A 25,951-nucleotide genomic window follows, 5' to 3' on the forward strand; every position below is an offset into this window, starting at 1 on the left:
GGTCAGAGAGAGAGGGAGACACTGAATCCAAAACAGGCTCCAGGCTCTGAGCTAGCTCTCAGCACAGAGCCTGATGCAGGGCCCTAACCCACGAACTGTGAGATCATGGCCTGAGCTGAAGTCAGATGCTTAACTGACTGAGCCACCCAGGCGCCCCTCTCCCTCATTTGTAAAAATCAGAGAAGTTCATTGCCATAGGTATCAAAAGTGACCTTGAATGAGGGTGAGGCCAGGGGTGAAGTGGTTGTATATTCCCCTTTCCCAGCTGACCCCCAAAGTAGCCCTTAGACAGGGCCAGAGCCAGTAACCCCTCTTTCGAGTCCATTTCCAGGGTTGGAGGCATGAGCACTCGGCTCCATTCTCAACACTATGCAAATAGAAGTTAGGAATCTTGATGCCGTGCACCCCTCTCCGGAGGCACAGAGCGCTGCCCACACAGCACGTTCCAAGCAAGGAGCATCTGCTGTCAAGCCAGACGACCATGGTGTTGCCCTCAGAGTCTCCTGGTGCCTGGTGCCCTGCCACAAACCTGGCTCCATCGAGATCTTGAAATGTGTCCCCCCAGCCTCCCTCCTGCAGCTGGAGCTCTCTGGCCATATTTTCACAAGGGAGTGTTTGCTAAGCCTCTGACCCAGAAGCCATCAAATGTCCAGTTTGCCCCTTCCTGTCCAGTGAAATCTCTGCCAACCCCATGAGGCTTAAAGTATTACATCGTGGGGTGTTTGTTTGTTTGTTTTAACTCTCAGATGCTACAATTGTGATAATCCATGATTCCTAAGATTCTGTGATGTTTTGGCCTTGTGGTCCTAAAATTCACATCTACCCGCTGCTGGTATCTTCCCTGCCGTGTGATTTCCCTTGGCCTTCAGTCCTTGGAAGGTGGAGAAGACTCTGATGAGAGCCAGGCCCAGAGCTCCATGCAGGGCTTCTCCCTTAAATTACCCTTGGGAGGAAACATTGCCTTTGTCAAGGCCAGAGGTTGCAGAGCAACGAGGATCTCAAACACCAAAGGTGGCATTTGCTGCTTGGAGCTGCTGCCCAACTTGCAGCAGAGAAACTAGAGAAAGGGCTTTTGTGTTTTCCCTCCTGGGAAATGTGAGACGTTCTAAATCCTGGGTGGACCCTGAGAGATGGCTTGTCTGTCCAGACTTGTTCCCCAGCTTCACTCAGAACACGCCTGTCGCCGTGGAGTCGCCGGGGAGGTGCGGTTCCCTGATGGTTTGGTGTGCTGAATTTGCTCACCGTTCACAGCCTCACACTAGGCACACACTTCGGAGTCTGGGGCCCTCCCTGATGGGCCACCCGGATCACTTTGACTAGCGTCGGCAGTGTTTCTGGATGAGAAGATGCCAGCCTTGTAGTCAGATTCGGTTGTGCTCCACAAGTGAGCACTCTATTCCTCTTTGACCCAGTTGCCTCACCTATAAAAGTGGTGATAAAAACCGACGGGGTTGTGGAAAGCCTCGAATCAGATAAAGCATGTATAAGAGTCGTAAACTGGAAAGAACCAAAGGCACGTATGTGGCTGCTGATTAATTTGATGGCCTGCTGTCGCAACCTAGTCTGTGCCAAGCACTGTGTTTGTTAAGTGCTTTATGGGAAGTTAGCCCCTACTCCACAGCCCTGGGGCCTAGCAACTGTTAATACCCTTCTCTTACTACACAGGGGAAAACACCACTCAAAAAATTCTCATTTTCTTGAGGCCGCATAGCTGGTGGTGGTAAGTCAGGATCTGACCTCCCAAAGCAATTACCATTAGCTACACACACCCCCTACTGCCGCCAGTTCACAGGATGCACTTTATGCCGTCGGGGGCAGGGGGACTCAGGTGGGAGAATGATCAGCCACTTTAGTTCCCACTGGACTCCTGCTATGGGTCTGTCACCGCCAGGAGGTTTGGGGGAGGGAGAAATCACCCAAGAAACAAAGCCTACACGGGGCTTCTAGTTCTTTTCGATAGTTATTTAGTCCAACATTCTTTCATTCAAGTCACCGACTGTGTGCCGGGCTGTGTGCTAGGTACTAGGGGTTCAGCAGAGAATCAGACATTAAAGTCTGTTCTCAAAGGATTTGCATTGTAGTTAAGTATACGACCCAGTGAACAAATGTACCGGGGAGGTATTGACTAACGGCTGTGAAGAAAAACAAAGGCTACAGGGGAGCTCAGAGAGGGAGCAGTGCTGTTCTGGATGAGTTCAGGTAAAGCCTCTCTCAAGAGCTGCCAGGGGGAAGGACGAAGCCGCTCATTCAGGTATCTGGAGGCAGTGCATTTCAGGCAGAGGAAACAGCAGGGGCGAAGGTCCCGAAGCTGGAATGGCAGGACCAAGGCAGGGAACAGAGCAGTAGATCAGAGCATGCAGGGCCCTATATCCTGGAGGGCACTGGTAAAGCCCAAACGTTCCATTTGGAGAGTTGGGGAGCCTTTGCAGGGTTCTGACCAGAGAAGGATCACGATCTGTTTATAGTTTGAAGGACGCTTCTAGCTGCCTGGTGGAATAAAGGTGGGAGGGAGGGTGGGAGCATGGAGACCAGTGTGGGGCTGGTGCCCAGCTACAAGCCAGGTGCTGGGGCTCAGGCAAGGGCCATTGCATCGGAGGTGGTGGGAAGTGGGCAGATACCGGCCATACGAAATTATTTTTAAATTTCAATCTTTTTTATCTTTTTTAAGGTTTTATTTTTAAGTCCTCTCTACACCCAATGCGGGGCTCAAACTTAACAGCCCTGAGATTAAGAGTTGCACACTCTACTGACTGAGCCAGCCAGGTGCCCCATTAAATTTCAGTCTTTTTTAAAGGAGTCTTTGTATATTGTAATAATGCAGTATATACAATTTCATGTTTTGTTTTTCACATAATAGTATATCACCTTTTTCCATGTTGGTACACATCCTGAATAAACGTTTTTAATGACAAGATTCCACTGAGGGGTGTCCCATAGTTTAGTGTCCTATTAGGAGAACTTAGTATGTTCCCAACTTTTCACTATTACTATTTGAATAATATTTTTATTTACATGTTTTTTCCTGGATCTAAAGTGTTTAAGATAAATTCCCAGAAATGGAATTTATGTGGTTTGTTTATTTAGTTTGTTTATTTTGAGAGAGAATGTGTGAGTAGGGGGAAGGGAGGGAGAGAGAGAGAGTGAGTGTGTGAGTGGGGGAAGAGAGAGAGAGAGAGAGAGAGAGAGAGAGAATCCCAAGCAGGCTCTGCACCGTCAGCACACAGCCTGATGCGGGCTTCCAGCGCATGAACCATGGATGAGATCATAATCTGAGCCGAAGTCAAGAGTCAGATGTTTAACCGCTTAACTGACTGAGTCACCCAGGTGCCCCACAGAAATGAATTTTTGATCAAAGACTTAAAGGTAAAAATGTTTATTATGGAAACCCTCAAATTTACATAAAAATTGTGAGTTATGAACTCCCAGATCAACAATTCTCAATATTTCACGGGTCTTGTGTCATTTGCTCTTCCACCCCACGTCCATGTGCTGGAGTCTTTCAAAGAAAATGATTATGTTTTGAAGGGAGGGCCAGTAGAATTTGCTGGGGCACTGAATGGGGGGTAGGAGGGAACCAGAGATCTAGGATACGCTAAGGTTTAGGGCTCAGGCAATGGGAAGGAGTCGTCCCTAATTTATGGACTGGCCTTGAAGGTGGGCTACCTTATTTCCAAGTTTCAGGTGCTGATGGTGATCCCGGCAGTTTCTTAGAGGTGGTCTCCAGAGGTTCCTTAACTGGTTGACAAGGCAGATTCTGGGGACCCTCCCACCTGAGGAATCAATGTTTTGTAGGTAGTGCCCAGGTATCTGCATCTTTTTTAAAATGCCTATTTTTGAGAGAGAGCAAGGGGGACAGAGGATCCAAAGCAGGCTCTTTACTGACAGCAGAGTGCCTGATGCAGGGCTTGAACCCATAAACCACGAGATCATGACCTGAACGGAAGTTGTACACTGACAGCCACCCAGGTGTCCCCAGATATCTGCATGTTAAGTGCCTACAAATGATTTTGATGCCCAGTGGCCCAAGATCTAATTGGTTAGACCAGCAGTATCGACATCACCTAGGGTGGCTTATTAGCAGTGCAGACTCCCAGGGGCGCCTGGGTAGCTTGGTTGGGTGTTAGACTCTTGATTTTGGCTCAGGTCATGATCTCACTGTTTGTGAGTTTGAGCTCCATGTTGGGCTCCAAGCTGACAGCACAGAGCCTGCTTGGGATTCTCTCTGTCCCTCTCTCTGCCACTCCCCCTCTTGCTCTCTGTCTCTCTCACTATAAATAAATAAACTAAAAAAAAAAAAAAAGAAATATAGACTCCAAGGCCCCGTCCCAGACCAGCTGAGTCAGAGAATCTCAGGGAATGTGGCCCAGGAATTTTTTAAGATTTTATTTTTAAATGTTTATTTTGAGAGAGAGCATGCATGAGCAGGGGGAGGGCAGAGAGAGAATCCCAAGCAGGCTCTGAATTAGCACCGAGCCCCACACAGGGCTCCATCTCATAAACCATGAGATCATGACTTGAGCCAAAATCAAGAATAGGATGCTTAACCGATTAAGCCACCTAGGCACCCTTAGATTTTATTCTTAATCTCTCCATCCAACCTGGGGCTTGAACTCACAATCCTGAAATCAAGAGTCACATGCTCTACCGACTGAGCCAGCCAGGCACGCTTAACTGAGGAATATTTTAACAATCTCTCCAGGAGCTAAAGTCTGAGCGACACTGCGGAAGGCTGTGGGGATCATGGACTGTAATCAGCCAGCAAGTGTTAGTGGAGGGCCTTCTCTGCAGGCCTCTCCCTGGCAAGCCTTGAAGTTCCCACCAAGTGTGGTCAATGACATAGCTTTAGGTGCCTGGTAGTTCTCAGTTTGGGTTGTAACTAGACGGAATTTGATTTAACGAATTTCATTGTTTTAGGATGGGGCCAATTTTATAGAAGTAAAACAATGGGAATTACATTTTTTTAATGTTTTATTATTTTTTTAAATGTTTTTTATTTCTAGGAGAGAGAGAGAGAGACAGCGTGAGCAGGGGAGGGTCAGAGAGAGAGGGAGTCACAGACTGAAACAGGCTCCAGGCTCTGAGCTGGCAGTCAGCACAGAGCCCGACGCAGGGCTCGAACCCACGAACCGCGAGAGTCGGACGCTCAACCGACTAAGCCACCCAGGCGCCCCATGTTTTATTATTTTTGAGAGAGAAAGAGCATGAGTGGGGGAGGGGCAGGGAGGCGGGATGGGGGTGGACAGAAGATCTGAAGTGGGCTCTGCGCTGACAGCAGTGAGCACTGGACTCAAATTCAGGAACTGTGAGATCATGAGCTAGCCGAGGTGGGACGCTCAACCAACTGAGCCACCCAGGTGCCCTGCATCTTTTTACAAGAAAATGAAGTAACTACCAGTAGAGGCTGGTTGTAGATTAGGCAGAAATGGAGAAGCTGGTATTCAAGGGAACCAAAGCTGGGAAACGCTGTCCTGAAATATCATAAATCCCTCAGTATATATGGAATGGAGTGGAGAGGAAGTGGAAAGATAAGGAAGGAGAGAAGGGGTAGAGGGAGGAAGGAAGAGGTGGGTTCTCATTTCCATGTTCTGATCACTTCAGGAAAACTTAATGAATAATAATATTTCCCTGGCCCCAAAATAAAGATCCCTTTTCCTCCTCAGTTTTCTCTCTTTCATTAGTGGAGTTGACAGAAAAAAAAAAACCCGTAGCCTGAAGGCAAATCCTGCACTCAGGATTATGTTGTCAGAACTAATTCAGATTCTTACTTGAAACCTGGTTTATTTCAGGTCTGGGACGTTTCCCTTGAAATAACATTAAGGACAAGCAGGTTTAGTTTGTTTTTACGTCTAATCCGTTATTGACCATCAGCTCAGGACGCCAAGCCCAGCCAGGTGAACAGCAGGTCGGAAGGGACAAAAAGCCTTCCCCAGAAACTGCCTTACCAAGTATGGTGACTCAGCACAAGTGGGGGACAGTGCTCACCCGGGTGGGGGGTGGGAGGAGCCTGGGAGGAGGCCTCATCCCTCTCTGAAAATCTGCCTTTCTACAGAAAAAGAAAAAATTGGCAGTGCACCTAGCCATTTGACATGTAATTCTCTGGAGTGTGGGGGATATCTTTCTCTCTAACAATGTGCTCAATGGCTGAGGCGGTAGAAGGCACTAGCAAAAGGAGAGAATTATCTTCTTGTTTTCTCAGTCCTGCCAGCAATGCCAAAGACAAAGTCTCAGTTCAATGCCAGCATGCCATTAATTTCGGTACCATTTGCTAATGATCTGTCCTGGCAACAGAGAGGAGACCTCAGAGTCAGATATTAGCTAGCTAGAATTTAGTAACACTGTTTTGCTTTCATTATATTTATGTTGGAGACGCCTTGTATTTGCGGGTTTTTTTTTTTTTCATTTACAGATGTGGTTTACAGTTTCCTTTTAAGAAATGTAGTTAGTTTACAAAAAGTAAGTTGATTTAGAGAAATGTATTAAGTAAATGATGTGGTGTAGATTATGAAGGTGAAATCTGGAAGACCTCACTGAGCCTCATCTTTATGCTAGGCTCTGAGACCCTCCGAACAAGACCCACAGGGCTGTCAGAGGGGAGAAGCAAGTACTGAAATTACTGTAATAGAGAAACCCTACTGTGCATTCATATTCCACTCGCCCTCCATGTCTCCACCCTACTGTCTAGGCTTTCCCTCTGTTTATATCATACTCAGTAGCGTTTCAAGATCTTACTCTAAGAAATTTTCCTCTCCTGAGCTCCTTTAGGACCTTGAAATTGTAGTAAGACCCAATATGCATCGTTTACCGCTTGCTGGGCTGTGCTCAATTCCCTTATATAAGCTAAACTGTCTAGTTCACAGACTAACTCTGTGAAACTGATCCTCCTATTATCTCCAATTTACAGATAAGGGCACTAAAGCACAGAGAGGTAAAGCAACGAGCTCAAGGTCACACAGGTTATGATCCCTGGAAGTATGAGATAAGAGCCAGTGTCCTTGGGGTGCCTGGGTGGTTCAGTCTGTTAAGTGTCTGACTTCGGCTCAGGTCATGATCTCGTGGTCCGTGAGTTCAAGCGCCCCATCTGGCTCTGTGCTGACAGCTCAGAGCCTGGAGCCTGCTTCGGATTCTGTGTCTCCCTCTTTCTCTGCCCCTCTCCCGCTTGTGCTCTAGAGTAATACTCTCTCTCAAAAATAAATAAACATTAAATTTAAAAAATTAAAAAAAGAAATGAAAACAACTGAGGGGAGAGACTAGAAAGTGAAAACCAGAAAGAGAGGGGCGCCTGGGTGGCTTAGTCGGTTAAGCGGCTGACTTTCGCTTAGGTCATGATCTCGCAGTTCGTGGGTTTGAGTCCTGCGTCGGGCTCTGTGCTGACAGCCAGCTCAGAGCCTGGAGCCTGCTTCAGATTCTGTGTCTCCCTCTCTCTCTGACCCTCCCCTGCTCACGCTGTCTCTCTCTCTCCTAGAAATAAATAAAACATTTAAAAAAATTAAAAGAAAAAAAACAGAAAGAGAGCAAAGATCGTGGGGAACAGCGAGCAGTGTCGTGTGTGGATCTAGGGAGGTGGAGAGTGGAGATGAGGCTGCACAAGAGAGAAGGTTTGGGCTTTTTCCCTTGGGGAGCCAGAGGAGGCTTTTCTACCTGATCAGATTTTAATCAGGGCTTGTCTCTAGGTCAAGGGCAAGCAAATAAGCTGATGCCGGAAGGAGGGGCTTTTCAGGGCTCACTAAGGGGCCCCCGGAGCCATCTATGAGTGAAAGGGTCCTCATGGTGCCTTTTGAGGGCAGAGCTCTGGTTGCGTAAGTTATTCAAAAATATTGTTGAAAGTAAATTCATGCTCAAGGTAAAATATTCAAAAAATACAAAAGAATGTACCTGTCGAGTGAAATGTAAGTGCCTGCTCCTAACCCAGAACCCTCCTCAGAGGCAAACACTGCTGAGTCTCTTGTAAGCCTTCCAGAAATTTTTCATGCTATCTCTGGAGATACATCTATGTGTATATCCTTAAAAACAAAACAAAACAAAACAAAACAAGAAAACAACAACAACCTACAAATCGTACTGTCTGGCTTTTGCTTTTTTCACATAACACATTTAGAGCTTTTTCAATATCACATGTGCAGCCCTTTTTCATTCTTTTTACTCTCCCCATAATATCCCACAATATGAATGGACTATGGTGCATTTAACCTATTCTGAGGTATTTGAGTTTGATGTTCTGGCCATCATGAGCAAAGCTGCCATGAAGAACGGGCACCATTTCCCACATGTGCAAATATATCAGTAGGTTATGTTTCTGGTCATGGAATTGGTGGCTCAAAAGGGTGTGTGCGTTTGTTAGTGAGATGCCTCCATTTGTCTTCACAGGATTGTTTGGGTCTCCTACCAACACTGGCCAGCTTCCCCAGAGTGAGTGATCCCAGAGGTCAAGACAGAAGCTGGAATGTCTTTTATGACTGGCCTCATAATAAGTCAGGCACCATCACTTCTGCCACTGTTATTGCTCATGCAGCACGGCCCTCTTTGGTATGAGGGGCAGAAGGATGGGGAGGTGAGGATCACTGCGGGCCACCTTGGAGCCTGACTACCACAAGTTGTTTGTTTGTTTCAATTAACATGCAATAAAATTAACTCTTTTTTTTTTTTTTTTTTGGTGTGTAGGTCTAAGAATGTTAACACGTGCATTTGCGTAACCACCACCGCAGACAGGAAACAGAACAGTTCCATCACCCCTCAAAAAAAACCCTTGTGTTTCCCATTATAGTGACACACTTTCTCCACCCCTAACCTGTGCTAACCGCTGTTCTATCACTATAGTTTTTGTCTTTTGGAGAAGGTCACGTAAAAGGAGGCCTATAGCATGACACCTTTTAAAACTGGCTTCTTTCACTCAGAATAATGCCATGGAGATTCATCTAAATTATAGCAGGTGTCAGTAGTTCATTCCTTTTCATTGCTAAGCTGTGTTCCGTTGTATGGATGGACCACGTTTTGTTTGCCAATTTACTCACTGTGGGGTAAATCCAAATTGGGAGGGAACATGACTAGAGTTGCTAGAAGTATTATGCACCAGCCTCTCTCCCTCATCCTTATTCCACTCTGATGATGACAGCTATGTTAAATCTTTTGACATTGGGCCACAGGTCCTGTAGACTCTGCTTATTTTTTTTTTTCAACCTTTTCTCTCTGTTGTTTAGATGGGACCATTTCTACTGACCTGTCTTTGAGTTCATAGATTCTTTCTTTCCTGTGACATCCCATTCTGCTGTTGAGCTCATCCATTGAGTTTTAAAAATTTTGGTTATTGTATTTTTCCATTTCAAATCTATATTTGGTTGGAGCACCTGGGTGACTCAGTCAGTTAAACGTCCACCTTTGGCTCAGATTATGATCTGGCGATTCGTGAGTTCAAACCCTGTGTCGGGTTCTGTGCTGACAGCTCAGAGCCTGAGCCTGCTTCAGATTCTGTGTCTCCCTCTCTTTCTGCCCCTACCCTGCTAGCTCTCCGTCTCTCTCTCTCTGTCAAAGATAAATAAATATTTAAAAATTTTAATAAAAATTAAAAAATATATATGGTGTATATCTATATACCAAATGAAGATTTTAATATATATCTGCTATTTATGAAAAAACTGAAGGAAGTTCAGAGTCTTCATTCTTACTTGGAGTCTTTTTTTTTTTAACGTTTATTTATTTTTGAGAGAGAGAGAGAGAGACAGTGCGAGCAGGAGAGGTGCAGAGAGAGGGATACACAGAATCTGAAGCAGGCTCCAGGCCCTGAGCTGTCAGCACAGAGCCCGATGTGAAGCTAAAGCTCACAAACTGTGAGGTCATGACCTGAGCCAAAATCAGATGCTTAACTGACTGAGCCACCCAGGCGGCTTTTTTTTTTAGTAAGCTCTAAGCTCAGCATGAGGCTCAAACTCATAACCCTGAGATCAAGAGTCACATGCTCTACTGACTGAGCCAGCCAGGCCCCCCTAAAATTGACCATTTTAATCAATTTAAGCATACAGTTCAGTGGCTATGAGTACATTTACATGGCTGTGTTTCCGTCACCACTTACCATCTCCAACCTTTTGTCTTCTTCCCAAACTGAAACTCCATACCCATTAAGCACTAACTCCCTATGCTCTCCCTGGTTTATTTTTACAACAGTTGCTTTAAGGGCTTTTCCAGATCATTCCAACACCTTAGAGTTGGTATCCTTTCATTGTCTTTTCCCAAGCAAGCTGAGCTGTTCCTGCTTCTTTGTATTGCAAGGGATTGGCCCTGGACACTGTTAATATTGTGTTATGAGCTCTGGGTTACATTTAAATCCTGCAGAGAGCATTGATGTGCTCATCTTAGCAGGTGATCGGCAAAGCAGGTTCGAGCCACAAGCTCTGCCTGCCTTCTCTGGGTTGTGGTTCCAGTGTCAGTCCTGTTTTCAAACCCTCTGTGATGCCACGTGCAGTGCCCCAGTGAGTGTCACTCACTGGCCAGAACTCCCTCACTGGCCTCGTTCGTGATTCAACTTTTCAAGGTGTGCAGTGAGCTGTTTAGGCTAGACCCACTCATGCACCGCTAGTGGGTGAGCTCAGAAGTCCATAAATAACTTTGTGGGGTCACTTTCCCAAAGTCCTCTCTCCCTGCCAACTCCTGGCAATTTTGGGGTTCCCTGAAGCTTTATTGACCCAACTCTGATGTGTATTTTCCACAGCTGCACCTGCGTCTGGGACCAAAGCAATACCGTTTCGTCCCAGCATCTTGGGACCACAGCTCCTCCAGTTAGAGAGAAAGGTTCTCCTTCCTCCTAGTGTTGGGCTCCTGTAGGCACCTGCCACTATCTCTACCACCAGGAAGACCTGAGGACTAGGATATAAGAAGATGGGGAAAGAAATGGGAATCAATCTCATCTCTCTGAGGGTTAGCAGACCTCATTCCTGTTTCTGGAGCCAGAACTAGAGGTGTCTCTTTTTTTTTTCTTTCTTTCTTTTTTTTTTTTTTTTAATGTTTAATTATTTTTGAGAGAGAGAGAGTGAGCAGGGGAGGGGCAGAGAGAGAGGGAGACACAGAATCTGAAGCGGGCTCCAGATTCTGAGCTGTCAGCACAGAGCCCAACGTGGGGCTCGAACCCACGAACTGTGAGATCATGACCTGAGCGGACGTCAGACAGTCAACCGACTGAGCCACCCAGGCGCCCCTAGAAGGTGTCTCCTGACATCCCTTCCACTTGTGCTGATGCCCACCTCTAGGCTCGGGGCTGCACTGACACAAGCCCAGGGAGCACCAGAGGGAAAAACAAGTGTAAACTCACTGCCGGGTTGGTGGTACTTCTTCCCCAGCCTGCTACTGTTGACTTTTCAGAGCCTGCCCAAAGTGCTCCATGCCTCTGTCCAGAGTTTGGAGCTACGTTCAGCAGCAGAGGTGGGGTGGAGACTCCTCAGCTTCTTAGTGGGACTGGAAGGATGACCTGGGTTTCATCACAGCAGCCTCTGTGGCTGGCTCGTGAGCCCTCAGGGGACTGACAGGGCTAGGTTGGGCACAAGGCTTGTGGGGTGGCCAAGGGAACATCACAGAGATGCCCGTAGGTCGAGTCTTAAAGTTGGGTGGTTGTTTCCGGAAGGCTGGATTGGGGGGAGAGCTCACAGGGCAGAGGGATCAGTGTGATCAATGTCTTAGAGGACTGTAAGAGCAGATCTGGGGAGTCTGGAGCACAGGCTGCAGGGTGGAGGCGGGTGGGGGGGAAGGGGGAACGCCACGGGAGAGAAGTCTAGAGAAGAGGCTACGACTCCACGGTGGGAGACGGTGAGTGGTTGGTTGCTGATTTCTATGCGTTGAAGAAAAAGGCCAGGTAGTGTTTTCCACTAGTGTGCACAGAAAGGAAGCCCCCACCCCCAGACCCGAGACAGGATGTGGGGATGCGCGTGGGCGTCTGAGGCCTTGGCAGGGAAAAATGGCGTCTAGGCTGAAAAGGCCAATGTCCCAGTTCCTGGCGAAGAAGATAGGGCACAATTTTACAGCTCCTGAAAGGGGACGCCGTGCTGCTGCAGACTTTCTTGAGTCAGATGATCTGTGAGAGGGGCCAAGGGTATGTCTGCCTCTGTCCCCAGGATAATAAATCTAACATTCCCCAGGAGAGTACTCTAAATTAAGCGGGGGTGAGGGGAGAGGTTGGAGGACCAGGTGAGAGTTTAGAGGTGAGAGTGACAGAGAGCTTTAACTACATCTTTTTTTTTTTTTTAATGTTGTATTTACTTTTGAGAGAGACAGAGACAGAGCATGAGCATTGGAGAGACAGAGAGAGACACACAGAATCCAAAGCAGGCTCCAGGCTCTGAGCTGTCAGCACAGAGCCCAACTCAGGGTTTGAACTCACAAACCATGAGATCATGACCTGAGCCAAAGTTGGGTGCTTAACCGAATGAGCCACCCACGCACCCCTACTACATCCTTTTTTATATTTTATAAAATCTTGAACCACAATATAGTTACATATTGTTGCAAATAAATTACTCAGTAATTTACTAAACTTGGTAGCTTAAAACAGTGGACGTTCATTACTTCATGCAGTTTCTGAGAGTTAGGAATCTGGGATCAGCTTCATTGGGTGGTTCTGGCTCAGGGTCTTTAATGAGGTTGAGTCAAGATGGCCAGGGCTGCACTCACCTGAAGGCTTGACTGGGGCTGGAGGGCCTACTTCCAAGATGACTCATCCACATGACTGTTGGCAAGAGTTATTCCCCACGTGGGCTTTTCTGCAGGGCTGGTCATGATACAGCAGCTGTTTTCCCTAGAACAGAAAGAGAGAGAGAGAGAGCAAGAAACTGAGCCTAAGCTGCAGTGCCTTTTAGAACCTAATCTCAGAAGTGGCTCACCAACATTTCTGCCATATTCTATTGGTCATACAAGCCATTGCAGTTCAGTATGGGAGGGGACTATACAAGGATTTGAATATAGTGTTCGTGGGGGTGTCATTGAGGACGACCTTGGGAGCTGGCAACCACAGCATGTGGATGGATCACTACCAGTTCAAGTTCTTTTGTAAATTTAAAGAGATCACTGAGACTTTGTTATTGAGAAAAAGCAAGTTGCCTTTTTATATAATCTTACTTAAAAGGAAACACAAAACCTATATATTTCTATTATACACACATAGGTAAATGTAGAGAAAAGGTCTAGAAGCATACACTTAAAACTGCTCGCCGTATTTGGGGAGTGAAATGGAATGAAATGTTGTGGAAAGAAACTCATCACTTTTACACATATTTTTTCTTTATGGCTTGGAACATTGGGTTACTGTTCTAATTTTATGTTGCTGGAGATCAAACGAACCCAAACTTAGTGATACAAAGCAACAATACTTGGGGCGCCTGGGTGGCTCAGTTAGTAAAGCAGTTAAGTGTCCTACTTCGGCTCAGGTCATGACCTCATGGTTGGGAAGTTTGAGCCCCCGCATCAGGCTCTCTGCTGTCAGCACAGAACCTGCTTTGGATCATTTATCCCCCTCTCTCTCTGCCCCTCCCCTGTTCACGTGCACTCTCTCTGTCTCTCTCAAAAATAAACAAACATTAAAAATAAATAAATAAACAAAGCTGCCACAGTTTTATAATTTTAAAATCTGCTTCAGGTAAAAAGTGGGAAATAAAACTTAGAGGCTCCCTTTCCTGAAAGCATCTAGCCATATATTCACAACTGCAGCTTCTAGACCCTTAGGTCCTTCTGTTCTTTGTGCCCTTAAGCTTGAGAATTTCAGAGAAATTGAGATAACTTGACAGTTACAACTCATACAACTTACAAGCCATACAAGTTATTCAACTCACAATTCTTTTTTATTGTTTTTTCTTTTCTGTACTGGGACCCAAGCCCTTTAAGTAAATATTTATTATAGATTTATTTGTTCCCCATGCCTTGTTCCAAAAAGGATTTGAGGAAGTGCATAAGAACTCATACAGCATAAACATATGATCAAAATATATAAATAGATCAAGAAACTAAGGTGAATGGAAAGGAAAGTTGAAACAGTAAGTTGAGACCGGAGGGGAAGTTCTTAACAATATACGCTGCAAAGTCGTGAGTAAATATTTGGCATTGCAGGGCTAGAAGGGACTATATGGTATTTGACTCAGTTCCTCTACTGGCTCTTGAAATCCCTTCCCAACACCCCCAGTGATAGGCAGCCAGCTTCAGTTTGCATACATCCAGTGACAGCAAGCCCACCACATCCCAAAACCAATGCATCTACTAGGAAGTGTGAACCTGGTCATCATAAACTCGAATGCTTCCAGAGGCTAAACAGGCAATAAAAATGAGTGACACAAGTCAGTGGGAGCTGGGGAGCATATGACAAAGTGGACAGAACACACACATCAGTTGTACCTGGGGCAAACGTTACTTCCTCCAGCTAATGATTGCCACATGGAGACCCAGGCCCAGTGTGGCCAAGCCTTGGCTATCCCAATTTATATAGGAAATCTGGTTTTTAAATGTTTGCAAGTAATTCTTTATTTTTTTAAATGTTGAATAGGCCAAATAAAACACAACTGCAGGCAGATGCTGCCCGTGGTCCTCCACTTTGTGAGTCCAGAAAAGGCCAAAGTTGTGGGCTTTCATGTTGCCTTACAACAGCCTTTGACTATGGCTCTGAGGCCTTATTCATTTGGTAATTGCTCTATAGCCTCAGTTGACATCTGTAAAACGGGGATAATAATAGGTCCTATCTCTTAAAGAGATAGATATGTGGTAAGAAAGATAGGCTGTAAAGTACTTACCCAGTGCCTGGCAGACAGGAAGCACTCAATAAATGCAGTGATGTAAATAAGTAGTTTATAAATAAGAAAGAAAGGAAGGGAGGCAGGGAGGAAAGGGAGGGAGGGAGGAAGGAAGGAGGAGAAAGAGAAAGAAAGAAAAGAAAGAAAAAAGGAAAAGAAAAGAAAAGAAAAAAGGAAAGAAAGAAAAAGAAAGAAAGAAAGGATATTTGTAAATAAATATGCAGTGATAAATAAATGCAATAAATAAACACACTATGAGGGACTTTCTGGGCTTCCATCTACTGATCTCAGGTCTGCCTATGAAGGTAATTAAAAAAAATTTTTTTTAAACATTTATTTATTTTTGAGAGACAGACAGAAGCAGAATACAAGTGGGGGAAGAGCAGAGAGAGAGGGAGACACAGAATCCGAAGCAGGCTCCAGGCTCTGGGCTGTCAGCATAGAGTCCGATGCGGGACTCAAACTCAGAAACTGTGAGTTCATGACCTGAGCTAAAGTTGGACGTTTAACCAACTGAGCCACCCAGGCGCCCCTGAAGGTAATTTTTGATAAGGGTTTTTGAGTCGAAAATCTGGGGGTCTTTGTTTTAATTTTAATTTGATTGTTTGAATTGAATTGAACTGTAATCGAATCATGTAATTGTACATATTTTCCCATTAGGTGCTGGAACACACAGCATAATCCTATGTCCAGGTGGGGGTGAGGAATGGATAGGGACAGAGATGTGCCATGTGTATGTGTGTGTGTTTCTGTGCGTGGATGGGGTTCAGGGGAGAGAGCGTTCCGGGCAGGGAGAACCCCTGGAACACAGGCACAGAGAGCCAGGCCAGAGAGAAAAGAGAAGAAACCCACAACAGTGACAGGAGGAGCCTGGGGCCTGTTCCCTGTTCCTCCTGGAGGGAGGAGGCATCCAGGAGTTGTGGGCGGGGTAGGGGCGGGGCAGGGGCGGGGAAGGGCCAGGGGCAGGCATAACTGAGAATCATCACTCAATGTGCTGAATGTGCTTCTGCCGGCCTTACCTCCAATCCGAGTAAAGAGTTTGTGTCCTGTCCACAAGTCTGGCAGCCTCCGGGGAGGAGGGGAACAGAACATTTTTAAAATCTTGCTGCTCCAGAGACATGCCCATTACCTGCAGAGGGCTTGAGAGCTTGAAGGGAAGGGCCTGCCTGGGGCCACCAGGCTGTGTGCAGAGGTGAGAGTGTGGGCCCCGGCTCACACGGGGACTCTGTCTCCTTGGCCAGTTTTCCCATCTGTACGGTGGGGATGTAATAGTACCTTCATACTAGGGGATTGTAAGGATTCATGTTCTTTTTTTTTTGTTTAATATTTATTTATTTTTGAGACGGGGGGAGGGGCAGAGAAAGGGGGACAAAGGATCTGAAGCGGGCTCTGTGCTGACAGCTGAGAGCCAGATGTGGGGCTCGAACTCACAAACCATGAGATCACGTCCTGGGCCAAAATCAAACCCAGGTGCTCCTGATGTTCCAGACTTATTGTAAGTGCTTCATAAATGTCTCTTCTGGAACTTTGAGCTCTCCCGGTGGCCTTCTGCTTGGTCTCCTTGCCATAGGCCACCACCTTGTATCTGTGGATTATCTGTTTCCCTCCCCATCGTATCTGCTTTCTCATTTCATCTCCTGATCCCACCACCCCACGGCCTGTCTCTGTAATTCTGACTACTTTAAGTACCTCCTGTATATGGGGTCATGCAGTACTTAGCTTCTGGTGTCTGGCTTACTTCATTTAGCAGAATGGTCATGTCTTGAAGGTTCATCCATGCTGTAGCACATGTCAAAATTGCCTTCCTTTTTTCTCCCTTCCTCCCTCATTCCCTCCTCTGCTTGCTTCCTTCCTTCCTTCCTTCCTTCCTTCCTTCCTTCCTTCCTTCCTTCCAAATTAGTTCCAGGCCCAACGTGGGGCTTGAACTCAAGACCCTGAAATCAAAAGTTGCATGCTCTACCAGCTGAGCCAGACATGCTCCCCAGAATTTCTTTCCTTTTAGACCTGAATAATATTTCACTGTATGTTTATACCACATTTTATTTATCCATCCAAAAGACCCTTGATTCCACCTTTTAGCTGTTGTGAATAATGTTATGAACATGGGTGTGCAAATATCTCTTGGGACCCTGCTTTCAGTTCTTTTGGGTATGTGTCCAGAAATCGAATTACTGGATCATATGGTAACTCTATTTTTAATATTTTGAGGAACTACCATACTGTTTTCCATGGTACTGGCCCCAGTTTACATTCCCACCAACAGTGTACAAGTGTTCCACTTTCTCCACATCATGACCAACATGTCATTTTCCGTTTTCTGGCAATAGCCATCCTAATGCGTGTGAGGTGGTATCTCATTGCGGTTTTGATTTGCATTTCCCCTAATGATTAGTCATGTTGAGCTTCTTTTCATGTGTTTGTTGGCCATTTGTGCATCTTCCTTAGAGAAATGTCTATTCAAGTCCTTTGCCCAGTTTTTTAAAATTTAAAATTTTTTATTTTTATTAAAAGTTTTTAAATGTTTATTTTTTAGATGGGCTCCGAGCTGTCAGCACAGAGTCCTTTGTGGGGCTCAAACCTACGAACTGTGATATCATGACCTGAGCCAAAGTTGGATGCTTAACTGACTGAGCCCCCCAGGCGCCCCAGTTCCTCTTGAATTTTTAAACATTGGTTGGAGTTGTACCTTCAGCAGATGAGCAGGAGAGCAGTCAGGAGTGAGGGGAGGGGGACTCAGACTGAGGGCCAGGAACCCCCACAGTTCTGGTTTGTTCTCTACCACTCAGTTGTCCCTTAGACTCTGGCTGTTCCTCTTCTGTAAGTGATGAGTTGATCCAGAATGTTCCTTTACATTTCTGGCATTCTTTCAGAGTGCCAGGCATCATGATGAGTTTTTGGGGTGATGGTGGGGTTCGTGGGGTTCAGAGCTGAAAGTCATGAAAGAATTCTTGAAGACATCTTTGGTGCAAAAAGATGATTTTATTAATTCATGGGGATGGGACCTGTGGGCAGGAAAAGCTGCCTAGAGGAATGTCTATTCAAGTCCTTTGCCCAGTTTTTTTTTTTTTTTAATGTTTATTTTTGAAAGGGGGGAGTGGCAGAGAGAGAGAGGGAGACAGAGAATCTGAAGCAGGCTCCATGCTCCGAGCTGTCAGCACAGAGCCCAGTGCAGGGCTCAAACTCACAGACTGGACTTTGAGATCATGACCTGAGTTGAAGTCGAACACTTTTTTCTTTTTTTTTAATTTCTTTTTCTTTTTTAATTTTTAAATGTTTTATTTATTTCTGAGAGAGAGAGAGAGAGAGAGAGAGAGAGAGGCAGCCTGAGCAGGGGAGGGTCAGAGAGAGAGGGAGACACAGAATCGGAAGCAGGCTCCGGGCTCTTAGCCATCAGCACAGAGCCCGATACGGGGCTCGAACCCCCAAACCATGAGATCATGACCTGAGCCAAAGTCTGACACTTAGCCGACTGAGCAACCCAGGCACCCCTTTTTTAAATATTTCTGAGGGGGAGAGACAGAATGAGGAGGGAAGGGTCAGAGAGAGAGGGAGACACAGAATCTAAAACAGACTCCAGGCTCTGAGCTAGCTCTCAGCACAGAGCCCAATGCAGGGCTCGAACCCACAAACTGTGAGATCATGACCTGAGCCGAAGTCGGATGCTTAACCAACTGAGCCACCCAAACGCCCCTAAAGTCAAACACTTTAACCGACTCAGCCACTGAGGTGCTCCTCCTTTCCCCAGTTTTTAACCAAGTTGGTTTTTTGATGTTGTTGAATGATAGGAGTTCTTTATAAATACTGAATACCATTCACAAATGTTTTCCGTACGTTGCCTTTTCATTCTGCTGATTGTGTAAGAGACTGTTTCTCAGTGACCACCATGGAGCATTGAAAGTTTTCCTAATTGGGGGTGGGGAGCACCTAGGTGGCTCAGTCTGTTGAGCATCTGACTCTAGCTTTTGGCTCAGGTCATTATCTCACAGTTTGTGAGTTCGAGCCCTGTGTTGAGCTCCCCACTAGCGGTGTGAAAGCTGCTTGGGATTCTCTCTCTGTCCCTGCCACATGTACTCTCTCACAAAGTAAATAAATAAACTTAAAAAGAAAAGAAAGTTCTCCTTATGGATATAAATAGCCTATCTTTCCTTATTCTATTTTCACAAACATTTCCCCATATCATTAGGTGCACTTCAAAAACATCATTTTCAGTGGCAACCTAATATTCCTTCTTATGACAAATCTGAGTTTATCTGACCATTCTCCTAATATTGGACATGATAGTTCCCTCTTGTAAATTAAGCTGGGACGAACATGCTGGTGTCTAAATCTTTAGGAGCATCTCTCGTTATTTTCTCGGAATTGATTCCTGGAAGTAGAATGGGCTGACTCAGATGGTGCTTAGTCACTGTGTTAATTTTCCTTATAATTTGTGCCAGTTTCATCCCATCAGCAGTGGGATAAAAGTGATTCTCTCTGTCCTTGCCAACGTTGAGTATTATGCTTTTAAAAATATGCTAATGTGAAATATGAATGTTGATAATATATCAACATTAATTTTTTTAATGTTTATTTTTGAAAGAGAGAGAGACAGAGCGTGAAAGGGGGAGGGGCGCAAGATAGAGAGGGAGACACAGAATCTGAAGCAGGCTTCAGGCTCTGAGCTGTCAGCACAGAGCCTGACTCAGGGTTCCAACTCACAAACTGCCATATCATGACCTTAGCCGAAGTTGAATACTTAACCGACTGAGCCACCCAGGTGCCCCTGTTTTTTCCTCATCCCCCATGATTTATGGTGCTTTATAGCTGGAAGAGCAGTTTCCCAACCATTCTCTGGGTAACCCTTCAGGAGGCAAATGGGGAAATGAGGTCCCGAAAGGTGAACTAACTTCCCCAAGGTCATCCAGCAAGTTAAGGGCCTGAGGAAGAAGCAATTGGCAGCCAACTCCGATCTGGCTTTCTTCAGAAAACATCAAAGATGTGAATTTAGAAGGCATTAACTTGATTCTCAGCTGCTAGAGCCTCCCTCAGGTGACAGGGCCTTTTCCATGCTGAACCCGGCCATCCAGGGTGAGAACCATCCAGGGTGTCTCAGAGGCTTGGCCTCCATCCGAGCCCACCAACTTGTTTCTTCCTGTAAGGGGCTCTGGGATGTCATCTCCTTGAGTTCTTTTTTTTTTTTTTTTTAATTTTTATTTTATTTCTAGGAGAGAGAGAGAGAGAGACAGCATGAGCAGGGGAGGGTCAGAGAGAGAGAGGGAGACACAGACTCTGAAATAGGCACCAGGCTCTGAGCTGGCAGCCAGCACAGAGCCCGACGCGGGGCTCGAACCCACGAACCGCGAGATCAAGACCCAAGCGAAAGTCGGACGCTCAACCGACTAAGCCACCCAGGCGCCCCTCCTTGAGTTCTAATAAATCAATCCCTTTACAGCCTTTTTTGAAAATTGAGGTATAATTGACATTATATTAGTTTCAGGTGTATGATGTAATGATTTGATATTTGTATGTGGCAAGATGATCACCACAACAAATCCAGTTAACACCAGTCGTCACACATAGTTACAAAAGTTTTTTTTCTTGTAACGAGAACTTTCAAGATCCACTCTTTTAGCCACTCTGAAATATGCAATATAAAAATCATTGACTATAGTCACTGTGCTGCACATGACCTCCCCAGGACTTACTCATTTTGTAACTGGAAGTTTGTATCTCTTGACCCCCTTCACGCATTTGGCCCACCCTCTACTCACCACCTGAGGTAACCACCGAGATGCTCTCTGTATCCACAAACCCAGACTTCTGTTGTTGTTGTTTGTTTATTTTGTTTGTTTGTTTTGATTTTTGGTTTCCACATATAAGTGAGATCATATGATATTTATCTTTTTCTTTTTGACTTATTTCACTCACCTTTGCAGTCTTTTTACACGGCCCCCTTTCAGCCCTTTTCCCCAGATGGTATTAAATTTCCAAAAAGACCAAACTCTTAATTTTTTTAATGTTTGATTTATTTTTGAGAAACAGACAGAGTGTAAGTCACGGAGAGGCAGAGAGAGAGAGGGAGACACAGAATCCCAAGTAGGCTGTCAGCACAGAGACCAATGTGGGGCTCAAACCCACAAACCATGAGATCATGACCAGAGCTAAAGTCAGACACCTAATTGACTGAACCATCCAGGTGCCCCAAGAGCAAACTCTCTTAACCAATAGGACTCCTTACATTTGCAATGATTGTTTCCCTGGAGGACACTATAGACCTCACCCAATAAAGGAAAGAAAGAGATCCTCCACTTATGGAGCACCTAAGTGCCATGCATTGTCCCACACCATACCTCTGTAATCCTCACGACAAATCTGGGCAGTGGCATTAATAGCCCCACTTTGCAGATGAGGAAACTAAGTCCCAGAGAGTTACTGTGACTTGCACTGGGTCCCTCAGCTATCTGGTGAGAGGTGGAGCTGGGATTCAAACCTAAGACTGTGTGGATCCCACAATCCAGGCTTGTGATTTTTCATAGCCCAGAGCTGCGCTGTCCATAGAAACTTAAATTAATTCAAATTGAGTAAATAAAATTCAGTTCCTCAAGAGCACAAACCACATTTCAGGTGCTCAAGAGCCACATGTTGCTGGTGGCTACCGCATTAGACACTGCAGATATAGAAATTTTCCATCATTGTGGAAAGATCTTTTGGACATTACTGCTCTAGAATATCAAAGAGAAGAAAGAAAAGTTGGTGATTTTCTCCTTGTGAGAGGAGCCAGGCCATCTGTCACTTGTCAAGCCTGTGGGGAGTCCATCAGAAGTTATTTTCCCTGGGTGAGGTCATCCTAAAACTGTCTATGGATGTCCAGGCTGTGTTTTACCATTTCTCCTGGTTTGGAAGGAGACTGCAGGCTGGCTCCACTCAGTTCCATCCATGCAAGGTACCAGCAGATCCCTTTCTTCATTCCCTCAAATCCCTTGGTATCCAGTGCTCTCCTCTGTCACAACGCACTTGGGGTGTCTCCAACCATTAAAATGAGATGTCCCCACAGGATAAGACATAGGAGGACTGAGAGAAATTTTACGGCACAGTGGGCTTTGTTCTGGCTCAGACAGTCACTGGATGAATGCTTGTTCCTGGGGAGTGGTGCCCTTACTCCATGATGATGAGAGGGAGGACTGATGGAGCTCGTTGGCACGGGGATGTCTGATTATAATGAGATACGTTTCTCCTGCCGGCCAATAGAACTCTTTTCAGTTTAGGAATTCTCACTTTGTAAATGAAGGCAGAGCCTTCCTGCTGTCATAGAAGCCCCAAAGTTCAGATGTTTGCCTTTACAGCTTCCACTACAGGTAAGAGATGGAAGCATGTGATCAAAGCTGGACCAATCAGAACATGGGTTACAAAGAAGTCGTAACTTACCGGGTGGGTGGGTGAGAGTGGTATTGAGACAGGACCATGGCCAGATGTCCGTGGTAACAGCTGGGCACCCAGTGTCTTCACCAGCCCGACCAAGTAGTACATGTTCCCCATGACTTGGCCTCCCACATTCCTGGCCACTTTGAGAAAATTCCTGGTGATTTTTTGAACTTTCCATTACCCTTTTAATAAATCCCATTTCTGCTGCTATCAGTCAGAGTTGGTTTCCATTGCTTATGATGAACAGTAGAGCTCACCGGAGTTAGACCGGATCGTTTCGAGGCTGGAGTTTGCTCCAGCTGGCAGGGAAGGCTCTCTGCTCTGGTCCACATGATCTTTCTATATCAGGACCCTTTGTCCCTACCCTACTGACCTCATTCCTACCATTTCTTCCCTCCAACTTAGCCAATCTCTGGAATCGGGAGGTTGGAAACTCTGCTCTGACTTGTCAAGACTTCTTTCATTCTGAGTCCCGTCTCTAGGAGTTAGGGGACTCAGAAAGTCCCTTCCCTATTTTTCTGCTGCAATAATTCTTCCCTGAACATTAAATGCCTCACAGTCCAGGTTGGATGGAAAAGGAGTCGCACTGTGAAAAAGAAAGGGAACATACTAGCGATGCATCAAAAAAAGTATCCTGCCACACTAAGCTAACCAGCTTCGCCCAGTTTGCCAGATTGGGGAATTTCTTGGGACATGAGACTTTTGGTGCTAAAACAAGGAAGGTCCTGTGCAAACCAGGATGAGTTGGTCACCCTACACTTTAGTACTATTATTACTACGACTAATCTTGTTCTTCCACATAGCATTATACAGCTTGCTAAGGACAGAATCAAGACCAGACTCTCACCAACAATGTTTTCTCAAGGGTATTTTTTCTTTCAGATTAAGTGGGAAAAAAAATCTTATGGTTGTTGAAATTTTCATTTTCTTCAATGTGAGTGAGCAGAAGCATCTTTTCATATGCTTACAAGCCATGGTTTCTATTTCTTTTCTTGGAAATAGCTGTTCATACCTTTTTATCCACCTGTTTGGTTTTGAAAATTATAAAGCAAAAAGGACGCCCAGTTCAATATGATGGATGGATGATGCTTATATGAACCCCACTCATACGACAATAAGGAATAAAAGAAATTATCAGCTTACAATGCTAATTGTAAGGAAGGAGACATTAGTGGTCCAGAAACTTCAGCAAGCTTCTTGCAGACAGAGACAGAAGGGCAAATAGTGACTGCCTTAACAGGGAGAGAGTTATAACCTAGAGTTTGCAGAAGGAAGTACTGATGACTGAAAGATGAGTCCAGAATCCTTCCATAGAAAGGATGGATACTAAAGTTGAGGAAATCTCCCAGAGAGTAGGGGAAAAAAAGCAAAAAGAAGGAAAATAAGAGAAAAACAATGAGAAATTAAGGGCTAAGTCTATGTGGTTCAACTTCTAAGAAAATTTCCAGAAAGAGAGAACAGAGGGGAAAATATAGGGAGGAGAAAATTATCAAAGAAATAATACAAGAAAGTTTCCCAGAACAAAGAGATACAAGTCTCCAGAAGGAAAGGACCTGGCTAACACCCCAATGAGGAAAAACATTCACTGAGGGGAGTCATCATCAAATATTATAACATTAGACATAAAGAGAACAGCCTAAAGTCTTCCAAAGATTAAACAACAATTAGTTGTATACAATGGAACAGGATTCAGAACAATGTCATAGGTCTTAAATGTAGATACCAAAAGATAGTAGTGCAATGCCTTGAAAATTCCAAGAGAAAATAATTTTCAACCTAGATTTCTATACTCTGCTAACCTATTAATCAAGTGTGAGAATAGTAGAAAGACATATATAGGTATACAAGGGCTAAACATATTTGCTTCCATGTACCCTTCCATACTGAAAGGTGTGCTACACAGAAACCAGGGAGTAAATCCATGAACCAGAAGAACAGAGAGTCCAAGTCTAGGAGAAAGACGTAGGAAAATCCAAGTATGACAGTTGTACATTAGGTTTGGAGAACACCAGTCTAGATTGGAGCTGAAGTCTTCAGGAGAAAGAACAAACAAACAAACAAACAAACAAAACCAAACAAAAAAACCTCATGGACTATTTGTTGTTTTAAGCACTTCTAAGCATTTGCCTGATTTATTGACCCTATTAAAAAAAATAACGATAGCTACAAAGAATACTAATGAAAAAGAAAAAAAATCAAGGCAACTATTAACCTCAGAAAATATAAAAGATACGGAAGACATGAAACATAAGTACAGTGAAACACAAACAGGGGCGCCTGGGGGGCTCAGCCAGTTGAGCGTCCGACTTCAGCTCAGGTCATGATCTCACTGTCCTGTTTGTGGGTTCAGGCCCCGCATTGGGCTCTGTGCTGACAGCCTGTTTCCGATTCTGTGTGTGTGTGTCTCTCTCTCTGACCCACCCCTGCTCACGTTCTCTCTCTCTCTCTCAGAAATAAACAAAACCTTAAAAAAAAAACCCCACAAACATAAACACATTATTTGATTCTATAGAAAATAGCATTTGTAGTCATTACAGGATACACATGATTTACTGACTTTACCGTATTGAATAACGGTGGGTAGTATAGTAGCTTAGGTAAACAGGAGGAGAGAAGTAAATTGGGACCCAGAAGATGATTCAGAGTCAGGTATCCTAGTTGGGACAAGCTAACTACAGTGACAAAAGCCTCCACAACTCAATTACTGAATCCAAGAAACATTTATTTTCTTGTCCACCTTAAATGATGGAGGTTGGTTGGCTTCCTGGCCAGCTCTCCTTTTTTGTGTTTGTTTGTTTGTTTGTTTTGTTTTGTTTTGTTTATTTATTTATTTTGAGAGAGTGCGAGAAGGGAGCAGGGGAAGCACAGAGAGAATCCCGAGCAGGCCCTGCAGTGTCAGCAAGGAGCCCGATCAACTCACAAATTCGTGAGATCACGACCTGAGCTCATATCGAGTTGGACGCTGAACTGACTGAGCCTCCCAGGTGCCCCCCCCCCGCCGCCCCACTGTCTTTAAGGAGAGTCTCATTGATCCTAGTTACTTCCATATTGCAGCTCATTCATCTCCTAAGCCTTGGAGTCCTTCACCTTTTTTTAAGCTTTTATTTATTTTTATTTTTAAAAGTATTTATTTTTGAGAGAGAGAGAGAGACAGAGAGAGAGAGAGCAGGGAAGGGGCAGAGAGAGAGCGAGACACAGAATCTGAAGCAGACTCCAGGCTCTGAGCTGTCAGCACAGAGCCTAACATGGGGCTCGAACCCGTGAAGTGTGAGATCATGACCTGAGCAGAAGTCGGGGGCTTAACCAACTGAGTCACCCAGGTGCCCCTTAGCTTTTATTTTAATTCCAGTTAGTTAACACACAATGCTATACTAGTTTCAGGTGTACAATGGAGTCAGTCCTTTACTTCAAAGCAGAGACAGTGTGAACAGTGTATGGGAGGTTTTTATGGGTCACGCCTGAGAATGTACACATCATAGTCAGTTGGCTGGAAAAAGGTCTTACCTGCAACGAAGGCTGAGAACTGTAGTCTAGTTGTGTGTTCAGGAGCAAGGAAAACAGGGGAGCAAGTAGTGATATCTGCTACCTTAGGCAAAAGTAGGGTGTGGGGTGAGGAAGAATATCTCAGGTATCTATTCATGCAGCACTCAGCACATATTTACTGAGCACCTACTACAGACCAGGCAAGGTTTTAGGCATGGCAGCTGTAGTGGCAAATAGAGACTGCTCTCATGGAGCTTCTGTTGAGTTGGGAATGGCATATGGATTCTTACTGTGGTGGAGGTGGGGGGTGGGGAGTG

The 25,951-nt window shown here is 45.1% G+C and overlaps 1 protein-coding gene across 2 annotated transcripts in view; it reads left to right on the plus strand.

The window, feature by feature from the left end:
- POFUT1 (protein O-fucosyltransferase 1) overlaps positions 1 to 8,718 on the plus strand; it is a 33,508-nt gene extending 24,790 nt beyond the window's left edge. Inside the window, exons 8-9 of one of the 2 annotated variants that reach the window (XR_005529419.1) lie at positions 8,365 to 8,548; positions 8,659 to 8,718. The gene's annotated coding sequence lies outside the window, so the exon portion shown is untranslated. Of the gene's footprint in view, positions 1 to 8,364; positions 8,583 to 8,658 lie in introns of those variants that run through there. The other variant, XM_039237779.1, reaches the window with a different exon arrangement.
- The last annotated feature ends 17,233 nt before the right edge of the window (positions 8,719 to 25,951 follow it).

Source organism: Hyaena hyaena, unplaced genomic scaffold (genome assembly GCF_003009895.1).
Source record: "Hyaena hyaena isolate Hyena2069 unplaced genomic scaffold, ASM300989v1 scaffold_131, whole genome shotgun sequence".
NCBI classification, from domain to species: Eukaryota; Metazoa; Chordata; class Mammalia; order Carnivora; family Hyaenidae; genus Hyaena; species Hyaena hyaena.